This window comes from Peromyscus eremicus, chromosome 6 (genome assembly GCF_949786415.1).
Source record: "Peromyscus eremicus chromosome 6, PerEre_H2_v1, whole genome shotgun sequence".
NCBI classification, from domain to species: Eukaryota; Metazoa; Chordata; class Mammalia; order Rodentia; family Cricetidae; genus Peromyscus; species Peromyscus eremicus.
The window spans coordinates 62,472,250-62,483,836 of NC_081421.1; the positions used below are offsets into that span (position 1 = coordinate 62,472,250).

The 11,587-nt window shown below is 52.9% G+C and overlaps 2 long non-coding RNA genes across 3 annotated transcripts; one reads left to right on the forward strand and one right to left on the reverse strand.

The window, feature by feature from the left end:
* Positions 1 to 1,321: 1,321 nt before the first annotated feature.
* Positions 1,322 to 2,630, reverse strand: LOC131913159 (uncharacterized). The gene is made up of 2 exons (XR_009379828.1): positions 2,343 to 2,630; positions 1,322 to 1,934 (listed from the first exon to the last, which is right to left on the reverse strand). It is a non-coding gene; the product is annotated as an uncharacterized LOC131913159 (long non-coding RNA).
* A 50-nt stretch (positions 2,631 to 2,680) lies between these two features.
* Positions 2,681 to 10,448, forward strand: LOC131913160 (uncharacterized). Of its 2 annotated transcripts, XR_009379830.1 has the most exons (5): positions 2,681 to 3,857; positions 4,189 to 4,276; positions 4,893 to 5,054; positions 6,585 to 6,716; positions 10,270 to 10,448. It is a non-coding gene; the product is annotated as an uncharacterized LOC131913160 (long non-coding RNA). The 2 variants fall into 2 exon arrangements; XR_009379829.1 differs by lacking the exon at positions 6,585 to 6,716.
* The last annotated feature ends 1,139 nt before the right edge of the window (positions 10,449 to 11,587 follow it).

An 11,587-nucleotide genomic window follows, 5' to 3' on the forward strand; every position in this document is an offset into this window, starting at 1 on the left:
CAAAGTCATCCCACCACCCACATCTCTCTGTCAAATTTTTGAGGCACAGTTTTACTTTTGGCCCAGACTGGCTTAGAATTCACAAGGTAGCCAGGGCTGGATTCTAACTAATGGCGATCCTCCTGCCTCAACCTTCCAATGCTTGGCATACAGGCATGTCTGGCTTTGTGTTCCTTCTCCTAAGTAAAAGCATGTGTGACTGGTAAACTGACCTACACATAATGTGTAAGTGATAGTTACAACCGTCTGCCATTAAATATCTAGATTCTAGAGTTACTAAAAGCAGGAGTTGGGCTTAGTAGGTCATGGCTATAATCTCAATACTCAGGAGGCTGAGGCAGGAGGATCCAGAATTCAAGGCCAGCTTGTTCACACTGAGACCTTGTCTAAGAGGATAATTTTTAAAAGACCCCACAATAGGGAAGATGAGGTTATTGTACCAATAGGCAAGATGGGCCAACATCCCCAGGAAATAAGTGGGTTTAGGTTAATGGTGGCTTCGAATCACTGCAGGGGAGGAGGAGAAGGAAGTTAGAAAACATTTTGGGCTTTTGAGGAGAACGGGGAGCTCAGGGTTATGAAAGGAAGGGTGGGTGGGTGTGCTCTTAGCTGGGAGAGAGGTGAGAAAAAAGGGAGGATCCTTGCCACCCAGGCTCTGCCAGGACTGGAGTGACACCCCTCCGCCTGCCCTAATCCCCCATTAAGGCAGCTCTGAGCTTGTTATGACAGCGGCTGAAGGCAGCTGAATTGCTGTTTGCAGTGTCTACTAATTGGACTGAAGGGCTGGAGTCTGGACACTGAAAGGGACCATTGTTACTGTTTACCTTCCACGGCTGCCTCCCCGGGACCCTCTGGTTGAGGGGAATAGCATACCCTCAGGTTGTGGCACCCATTCCCTGTGTCCGTGAGAGGGCACCCTGTAGGGACACTGCACATCCCATTGCCTTGTGTGGTTTGAGTTTCCACAGCACAGAAGAGAAGATCGTGACACCTGACGGGGCCTGGGCAAGGCCCCGGGGACCCCTCCCTGAGCCTCTCTCTTCCCTGTCCTTCCCTTCTGTAAGGGTGCCTCTTCCTCCAGCAGCTCAGGCACCTTTTCTTATCTGCCTCCTTCTGGACCAGTGCTTCTAGACTTGGCTACACACTAAAACCACCCTCCACCCCCATACAGATGTTTGGACTTGGCCCAGCCCAAAAATCAGAGAGGGAATGAAGCCTTGGAATGCACACCACGGATACAGTCTCATCTCTGTGTGGAGACTGCACATTCACCTTCCTCCCAAGCCCCTGCTGTATCTATAACGCTGCTGCCACTGGCAGGTCGATCTCTTGTTCATCTTTATTACTAAATTACTTGCGGAGGCCTTAGCATCTGGAATGGAATCTAAAGGTCTGTCTTTGGCCTCAGCCTTGTTCTTCCCTAAGGGCAAAAGCACTGACTCAGCCTTGCTTGTGCCTGTGGATTTTTCAAAAGGATCCCGAGGAGAGCTGGGCCAATCTGGGGCTCTTGAAGATCTAGGATGAAGGGGTGGCAAGTTCAGCACTCATTGACTCCAAGGCTCTCCTCCCCTCCAGCAGCAGGAGAATTCCTTTAAAGTTGCGTTTTCTCTTACTGTATCCAAATGTTTCTGCTTTTCTTCCCTTCAGCTTCTCTGCTGGGCGGGTGGGTGCTCCACCCTCCCGCCCTCTCTCTGCCCTGTGGACGTGTGGACCAGTGACATCCAGCACCACGGACAGCTCCCAGTGGTGAGTGAGCGTGCTGACCCCTTTAGGAGCGTGGAGGTCTTCCTGTCTCCCTTCCAGGCAGACATCCGGCGCTATGTTCTGGATCTGGGGGGAGTCTCAGGAGGCAGGCTGAGAGATGTGGCATGGCAGCCTCGGGAACACGGGGCTTGAACTTGTGAAGACACAGAAGGAAGACACAGATAGGAAGGCTGAAGGTCAGAGGTCAGGAAGGGTTCCGTGGGAGTCATGGAAGACATAGAATGTACAGATCAACTGAAGCTAAAACAAGTCTCAGCCATCTTCACCCTCTGTCATTATACACACCCTTGTGTGTGTGTGTGTGTGTGTGTGTGTGTGTGTGTGTGTGTGACACAGGTCATCATCCATCTGGTGAGTGAAGCTTGAAGGCTCAGGCTTTTCTGTGTCTGATTCCCCCTTTAGGAATCTCCTTGCCCAGTTCTGGCAGGAGTTTCACAGGGGGTGTTCCACACAAAGACAGGATGCATGTCTGGGAATGTGAAGTATCAATGGGAACCAGGAAGAGGTGGGACTGAGTGTTCTCACTGTCTGAGAAGGCTCTAAGGGAAAGCCCTGCAGAAGGCATGGGGAAGGCTTACCTAGGAGAAAAGGCAAGGGGGGCACCATCTGCCAGGGGATGGAGGCCAGTGGATGGCCCCAGGAGTCTCTGGAGGCCAGCAGGAGTCATGCAAACTGGAACGGGGCCTGGGAAAGGCCCGTCTGTGTGCCCATGCTTGCTCCCCCAACACCGTGAGCCTAGAAACAAAGGGACCATTCTCTCCTACTTGACGCTGCCATCTCCGGCTGGCAGTGCCAGGTGGCGGGGGCATCGGGGGGTGTCAATCCATTATCCACCCCCCAACCCCTAAGTCCTCTGGGGCTGAATGTTGGGGAGGTGGGTGTTCTATGCTATGTTGCCATGGTAACCACCCCAACCCCCAACCCCAAAGCACACAAAAAGATAGCTCTCACCCCCACCTCTAGGAGAAACCTGGGTCTGCCTGGGAATCTTCCCCTGAGAATCCTCCTCTCTAATGCTCAGCCATGCCATGCTTATGCATGTACCACCCTCGGCACCCGGAACCGAAGGCCCACAGGGCAGTGAGGCTGGCATATCCAGTATCCAGACAAGGATAGACAGTGGACACCTATTCTTTCTACTTAACCCCTCTCTCCTCAAGCGCTCCAGTCCTTCGCCTATAGCCAAAGCTATCCTAAGACTCCTCAACGGAAGTGATAGGGCTGTGTTGGGACCTTGGCCTTCTGCACTTTCCCAGAAATGAGGGACACCTGCTACCTTTAGCAAACCTCCAGGCTGTGGGAACTGAAAGGAGGAGGGAGCCATTCCTGACACCCTCCATCTGTACCCTCACCATTACTCATTAGGCATTCTGCCCCCTCCTTCCGCTCGTTAAGCCTTATTTGCATATATTTGCATAATACAGTTCATTTGCATTGCAGGAGGCTCATGGTAGAAGCCAGGAAAAAAGAGGTGGGGGGGGGGTGGAGAAGAGAAAAAGGGAGAGATTTTGTTTTCATCAAAGTGTGGGGGGAGAGCTGGGGGGGAGGTGGCAGGAAGAGGCTAGAAATAAAAACTCATACTACTTTCTTTCTTCCCTCTTGCCCTCCCTCCCTGGGTTGGACTCAGATGCCAAAGAGAGATGCCAAGGGGCTGACTTTTCTGTCCTTTTTTTCTCTTGCTTCCTCTGGCCTTGGCTCCTCCGTCGGGGCCCCCCACCTTGTCGGAATCAGGCTTCAGAAAGAAAGCCCGGTAGGACGCGAGGCTGTGGGAATGGAAACATAGGAAGAGGGAGGCCGCCATCTTAGGTAGCTGGTGTTTATAAAATGGCCGCCTCTGAGCGACGTGGGCTGAGAGCCAAGCCTGGGCGGTGGACACGAAGGAGAACACCGCCACAGGGAAGGATTTCCTGGCTGACCAGGAATAGACCTGAACATTACTATCAGTGAAATTAAAAAGGGAGATAAAGAGGCAGGGAGAGGTGGGGAGGGGGTGTTCCCAGAACTATGAGGTTCAGCATCGAAGCAGGATGACGGAGAAGAATCATCACTGGGTACAGATCCCAGAGGACTCAAGACTGTGGGTGATGTCAAAGGTACTAGAAGAGTCCAGGTTGAGAAGCCCAGCAGGAGAGGGACAGGGCAAGGCATGGGCAGGCAGGATCATCTGGAGTTGGAGGGTCTCCGGGCTATGGAAAACCACTGTATACTAGCAGTATATCCTTCGGCCCAGCTGGCCACTACTATCTTCACAACCCTTTGGAAACTGTGCCCTCTCTAAGACCACTCACAGCCTCTTACCTGGGCCAGCCGCTGCCCTTGCCCTCTGTGGACAATGTCATGCCGGTTTGATCTTCCCAGCGTCTGTGTTGGCCTTGCTTCTCATGTTCTAGATGAAGTGACTTGTTCCTTCCTTTCTTCACTCAGGCCTCTGGGTCAGCCAGCTCCACACTGAGGTGTCAGCGCCTGGTGTCTCCCTTGTGGTCACTTCGGTCATTTCAACCATCTGTTGAAGGTAGAAACTCTCACTCCTTAAGTGACACCCTCTCCTCTTCCCAGTGTCCTGCCCTTAGCTCTCAAATCAGAGCCTAGAGCCTGAAATGGTCACATGCCCAGGCCCTACTGTGAAGAACTCTGGGAAGGTGCCTGTGCTTCTAGCCTCTGGGGTGGCAGAGCTCAAGATGGGGGTCCTACTCAGGGAGTTCAGTTGCTCACTGGTGTGAGTTGTGCCCACACTCCTGTTTCTTTTCCTCTAAACCTGCCTCAGGTTCAAATTTTTAATTTTTAATCTTGTGAATTTGTTTTATGTATAGGAATGCCTGTAAGTATGTATGTGCATCACATACATGCCTGGTGCCCTAGGAGAAAAAAGCGTTGAATCTCCTGGAACAGGAGTTAAATGGTTATGAGCTGCCATGTGGGTGCTGGGAACTTGACCCAGGTCCTCTGGAAGAGCAACAAGTACTCTTAACCCCTGAGCCATCTCTCCAGCCCCAGGTTCAAATCCTGAGCACTGTCTGGACTTGTCCTATGTTCCAAATCAGTCACACCAAACCCTGTCATTCCCTCCTTGTGCCAACTCACGTGTCCAAGCTTTTCTTTTCCTTATTCCTCCACGTTGGCTCCTACAGTCGGCAAGCTCTTTGGATGCCTCGTTCGTGCCAGGCTGGAAGAGACTCCCACGGCCCTGTAGAATCTAGCAGGAAAGCAGACACAACTCACCTCCGGCCAGCGGTTGCCCTGCGAGAAGCCCAGTGGCTTCCTGGAGGACACCGATAGAGCAGTAAAGCAAGGTATTTGGGACTTTGGGGAGGGGGGTGGTGGGAAGTAGCTGTCAGAAAGGAAAAGCACGGTCTGTCTGGGGACTTGCCTGTCCCTCAAAGGAAGTGGAGCCTTAGATATTGAAGCAGGGAGGCTGGTTAAATGGTGGGGTTCGAGGAAGTCAGCCACGGGCTAGGCTAGGAGGTGGCACCTGGCTGGGAGGTGTATGTAACTTCCAGGGGGTTCACGTGCACACAACCTGATGGTTTCTGAGCTCTCACATTAAAAACCAAAAGATTTAAGAAGTCAAGGACTCTAAGGCCGACTGGTGCTCAAATGGAGAGGAGGGAGCTGTTCTCAGAAACTTCCTGGAGGAAGGAAGGGGTAATCAGAGCTGGGGGTGGGGTCTAGGGCTTAGTCTGAGGGGATCCTCTGAGAGCAAGTCGGGTAGGGAGGAGAGGAAGGACTGCTGGTCCCCAAGCTGCCCTGTCAGCGAGATGCCAGGCTTTACACAAAGGCTTCTCTGTAAGTGGCCTTGGCAGTGGCTGTCAGGTGAGGAGACTTAGCTCCTGGGGCCTTCAGTGCCTTGGGGGTAGGGCTGGAGGTAGCCTCAGGCTTCCAGAGGTCTGCACCAGAAGAATGAAGCTAGGTCTGGCCAGAGTCTTCCAGAGAGGCTGTAGAAAGCTGTTCCCAGCCAGGTTCCTGGTCCTGCCCAGTCAGACCTCAGGTCTAGGTCCCACCTCTGCCTACCTCCTGTCCTTTCCAGCTGGGCCTCCTGGGTCTTGTGGCTTCTCTTTCTCCAGCCCTCGTGTGCTCTCCCAGGTTTGGGGCCTGGTCCCGCAGGAGCCTAGAGGGACTATCACAGGGCCCCTCTTACACGGAGGACCCTGTAGTGGGAGAGTGGAAAAACAGCAGTGACCAGAGGCAAAAAGGAGTCTGTAGGCCACCTCCGGGTTTAAAGCACTCCTACCTTCCTAAGCATAAGCTCTTTCCTGAACCCGCCTCAGTGCCCCTTCCTGCTTATCGGCATCGAGGAGAGACCTCCCCCTCATTATCAAGCCCTTGCTGCCTACCCGGCCCTTTTAATTGCTCTTTGGGTTTGAAACACTTTGGACAGTAGAATGACTTACAGGTCAAGGGTTCAAGTCTACAGGAAGGACAATAAAAGAGAGTTAGGGCTGGACAGACCGTTCGGGATACAGGTTCTGACTTCCCTCACTTGCTAGTAGAGGAGCAGAGAGGCAAGTGATCAATGCCTTCGGGCCCTAACTTCCGTAGCCCTTTGTAGGAAAGTGTGCAAAAAATGTCCGGTGCTCAATGCTGAATGTTGAGGGACACAGTGAGAGGAAGTAGGCAGAACCGAAGTGACAGTTTCCCAGAAGCCTGGGCCTTAGGATGCCAGCTGAGGAGAGTAGAATCATACTAGGTGTCTGTCTAGTGACTGGGGGTGGCTATGTCTCAGGTCTGTCTTAGAGGGTGGCATCTCTTGTGGGTACTAGTGATCTAGTCCACCAGGAGGCTTGCTCCCAGATGGCCTACAGCTAATGCCATTCCTTCCTTAGGCCCTCTCCTTGTTCTCCAGAGCAGCATGAGCCAGGCACTGTGGAATCTCTGCTCAGGGAAATGTATGAGGACCTGTAAGCCCTGGTCCACAGCCTTCCAGCCTGATTCTCTGGTCCTGGGCACGGTCAGCAGTGAGCTACTTTAGAATCTGTGGGATCCTTAGGGCCCATGGCCCAGGGAGACTCTGAGCATGGAGGGTCTTTTGTCTGGACACAGTTGTCCCTTGTCGTGCAAGCAGGAGTCAAGGAAGGAATGGCACCGGATTTAGCCCCCACCAGCAACACTGAGGCCTCCAGAACTGGAGGGGAGGACCAGGCTGAGCCTGGCATATGGAAGAGAGCCTGAGCACGGTGGAGTTTCACCTGCTAGGGCTGCCTTCTGCTGGGCTGTCCATCTGGCACCAGCTGGCATGCCGGCTCCGCCCCCACAGCCAACCAGACTCCTTCTGCTGTTACTATGACAATTGGCTGCCATCTTGTACTCAGGGCGCTACCTCCTCTCTGGATTTTCCTAGGGGCTCCTGAGGGACAGAAAACGGGTCCCTTAAAAATTCATATCAGTACCTGGTTTTTGCAAATGGCCAGGAAAGCTAGGCACGGTGCTTCATGCCTGTACACTCAGCCCCTAGAAGGCTTGGGTGGAAGAACGGAGAGCGTGAGGCCAGCCAGGGCCAGAGACTTAGACCTTGGTGTCAAAGACAAGCCGAATTTCTGGGTATGATGACATGTTCCTTCAGTCCCAGCCCTTGAAAAGCAGAGGCAGGAGGATCTCTATGAGTTCAAGACCAGCCTGGTCACCACAGCAAGTTTCAGAACAGCCAGAGCTACATAGTGAGACCCTGTCTCAAGTAAAACAAAACCCATTAGTTAATTACCATGTCAGGACAAAGGATGTAGCTCAGTTGGTAGAGTGTCTATCTATTGCACAAGACCCCGGATTCCATCCCCAGCACCACACAAACTATATGTGGTGACACACACTTGCAATCCCAGCACTCAGGAGGCTGAGGCAGAATTACTACAGTTTTGAGGCCTGCCTGGGCTAGATTATGAGTTCCAGGACCTCCTGGGTTATGATGTCAGATTGTCTTAAAAAAAAAAAAGGCAGCCGGACGGTGGTGGCGCACACCTTTAATCCCAGCACTCGGGAGGCAGAGCCAGGCGGATCTCTGTGAGTTCGAGGCCAGCCTGGACTACCAAGTGAGTCCCAGGAAAGGTGCAAAGCTACACAGAGAAACCCTGTCTCGAAAAACCAAAAAAAAAAAAAAAAAAAAAAAAAAAAAGGCAATGGCCAAAATAGGCCACTGTGTCTGGCTAGGTGCTATACTTTATTCGGTGTGTCTAGAAGTTCAGATCCTGTTTCTGGGCTGGGGCTGTAGCTCAGTGACAGAGTGCTTGCCCTAGCCTGCACCGGTTCAATCTCCAGCTGCCAGAGACGGAGGGGGCAGAGCGGGGGTGGGGGCAGATCCTGTTTCCTGCTCCTAAGACAGACATTTTCTCACTCTGGTTAGGAAGTTGCACAGTCTTTCTCATTCCTGGCTCTGGAGCCCTTCCCAACCATCTAGTCATGATCTCTATCGTTGTCACACCAGCTCTTAGCTCACCACGGATGAGGTGAAAGGCAAGGAGTGGTCTACCACCCAGCTTCCATCATTTTACAGCAATTCCTCTCCCTGGATGGTGGGAAATGGAAATGGAGGCTTAATTAACTGAGGTTTAAATGCCCCTTAAAGACTTGGGGAGCAGGGACAGTGAAGTGGACGACTCGGTGTGGATAGAGGCACTTGCCCTAACCCTGACAACCTGAGTTGATATCCTGGACCCACATGTGGGAGGAAAAACTGATTCCCAAAAGTTGTCCTCTGACCTCCACCCATGTACCACGGCCTGCACATCACCCCCCACCCCTGAATGTAACAAAAAAAAATTAAAAAGACATGGGGGGATTTCCATTCAATGTCCCCAAATGTTTTGGAACTTTCCCCTGTCAGCAGCACCCTAGAGGAGGCAGGAGCCAGGGACTACCAGGGAGGGGCCATTTCCTAGGCTGCCTGGTGGGGCCTTAGGACTACTGGGCAGGCTCCAATGGGTCCGAGAACTCCAGTCCCTCCCTTGTATCACCCAGTGGAAGGTGAGGAATGGCTGCCTTGGCTGGGAGAGTACTTGGTACTGAGCAGGGCCAGCTGGCTGAGAAGCAGGAGGGGAGGGAAAGGAGCCTGCTCAAGAGGGGGCTGGGTGGGAGGGATGGGTAATTTATGATATCATTGTTCCCACCCCTCTTCCCAGGCCCCTGCCACTTTACTGTTGCTAGGAGACCCTGGCTGGCCCTGTCATCTGGATCGCTCCTCCCCAGCCAGGGTAGGCCCTACCCCAGTCCCATCTATAACCTTTTCTCAGGCCCTGCCACACACCAATCTCTCCGGGTATCACTCCAGGTTCAGCCAGCTTGGGAGTGGGATCAAGGCGATAGGGGAACGTGGAGGAAGCCAGGCAATAATTTTGGGGGTGGGGGAGCGCTCTGAGGGCCTGCAGGTGACCTGGGAACCAAGCCTGGAAGAACCCAAGTTTATAAATACAATCCTTATCTTGGCGGGGAGGGGCGAGGAGTCTGTCAGCGAATACAGACTTCTCAGCCCAATTCCTCCAGTCAAGGTCAAGGTTAAGGCCTGGCAATGTTAGGGGAAGAGAAACTGAGGAGTGCCCAGGCTACAGGCAGTAGACAATGAGTAGAGCTAGGTGGCACAGGGATATGGCTGAGATTCCCTCCTCTTCCTGGAATTCCCTTGTTGGAAGTGAAGGCTGAGGTGGGTCAGGGGACTTCTTAAGCTGCAGGCTATGGCCACCTGTGCTTCTGAGCACTGGCCTAAATTTAGCTACCACTTGGCTTTTATCCAGTTCATCGGCCCTACAATCCTGACCCCAGGTTCACAGGCACAATCAGAGGTCCCCAGAGTCCCTAGTCTGCTCCCCAGAGTCACAGGCTGCCGGGCCATTGTGCTGTGTTTCACTGGGCTCCTCCCTCCCTCCCAATACTGATTTCCTGTGGACCAGGTTCCCAGCTGCAGGGCCAAAGCTGGAGAACCAAACAGGCAGTATCCAAGGGAAGCTCTGCCAGTTTCCAGGGGTTGAAGCAGGACTGGAGAAGAAGCTGTCCAGCTGCTGAAGTCAGTTACTTCTGGACAGCTCTCCAGCATGCTTCTGCCTTCATAATCAAATTCCCTGGGCTCTGGCCACATTTCTACCATTCTTAGGATCAGAGCTCCATCCTGGACATCCTGCCCTCAGTTCCCTGGGATGGCCTAGGAGAGACGCTTACACTAGGCTCCTTGTCTGCTGGAGGAGGGGCTTCCCTTCCCAGACTACAGGTGGCTTTTTCTCTGCTCCTAACTGAGGTCTCCATCCAAAAAGTACTTTAATCACGAGTGTGAATGTGTGTGTGAGTATGTGTTGTGAGTGTAAGTGTTCATATATGTTTGAGTGCATGAGAGAGAGAGAGAGAGAGAGAGAGAGGAGAGAGAGAGAGAGAGAGAGAGAGAGAGAGAGAGAGAGAGAGGGAGAGACTACATATGGGGCTCTGTCGTGTAGTTCAGGCTGGCCTAGAACTCAGAGCAATCCTTCTGCCTTTGGTTCCCCTATGCTGAGATATTAGGTCTTTTCCTCCACTCTTAACAATTTCTCTTTGCAGGCCAAAGAAGACCTGACCTCACCCTGCGCTCCCCTTCGAGGCGAAGTGTGTTCCCAGACTAAGAAAGGGCTAGCTCCGGCAAGCAGAAATGGACAGAGGCAGAGGTGCCGCCTGACAGCTTCTCCCCAGAGCCATGGAATGAGGGCCTTGCTTACCCGGTCACTTCCAGCAAGCTGTCCCGCCTGGCCCATCTATTTCGCCTGTTGCCTCTCAGCTGCTCCCTAAATCCTATCCCATGTCCAATAAAGAGTGTTGCAGATGGAACAGCAGTAGTTGCCTATGGATGTTCTGGGCAGGGACTGGGGAGTGCTGGGTTCTCCATAATAGAGCAACACCACAACACTACACAGCCACACCAGGTGGGGCTCCCTGAAGCCTACCTGCAGGACTAGGATGGTATGAGAACAGCTCTCCCCACACTTTCTCCTAGCCCCCAGCCTTACAAGAAGGGGTTCCAAGACCATCAGAGCAATAAACTCCTCTCCCAGCCAGGGGTGCATCAGGCAAGAACCAGAGTGGGGCTGCTCTTCAGTCAAGGATCAGGGGTTGCTGCCTCCCTCAGCAAAGGTTCTTTCTTTGCTTCCCGGCCTGACGGTTCACAGAGGAGGAGCACCCCCATCCTACAATCCTATTCTCTCTCTATCCTCAGTGACACAGAAGGAAATGACTAGGGTTAGCAAGGCAGATGGCAGGCAGGACTTCTCAGCCACAAGACCCGACACAGAATTCAAGGGAGCATGGAAGAGCCATGGCAAGAAAGTAGGACTGTGCTCTTGATCTCTTTTCCCCTGTAACACCCACATCCAACAGACTCCTGAAAAGACAAGTCCCTCCCACCCTTTAAGAGACCTTGCTGGAGCATGAGCAGAACCCAAACTGCACCCTTCAGGCTCTCCTGCCCCTGGTCCTTCCTGTCTGAACCCAATCCTTCCATAAAACTTCAGTTTGAGTCCCAGATTTTGTCTAAAAAAAAAAAAATATGCTATTACACATGGCATGATTCTAGAACACAAAAAGAAAAGGAGGCATCCTAAACCATCCACCCTCCCTCCGAAGAGGCATCCATTAGCTCGAAGCCCTCCCAGGGATAATCCACAGGCATCGAAGCACTGTGCATGCTCTGTGCTTCCACACCACTGCATCCAACACTGCAGTGCTTCTCCACCAGCATCCCTGCACTGACACACACTGGACACTGCAGTGCTTCTCCACCAGCATCCCTGCACTGACACACACACATGACACTGCAGTGCTTCTCTACCAGCATCCCTGCACTGACACACACACTGGACACTGCAGTGCTTCTCCACCAGCATCC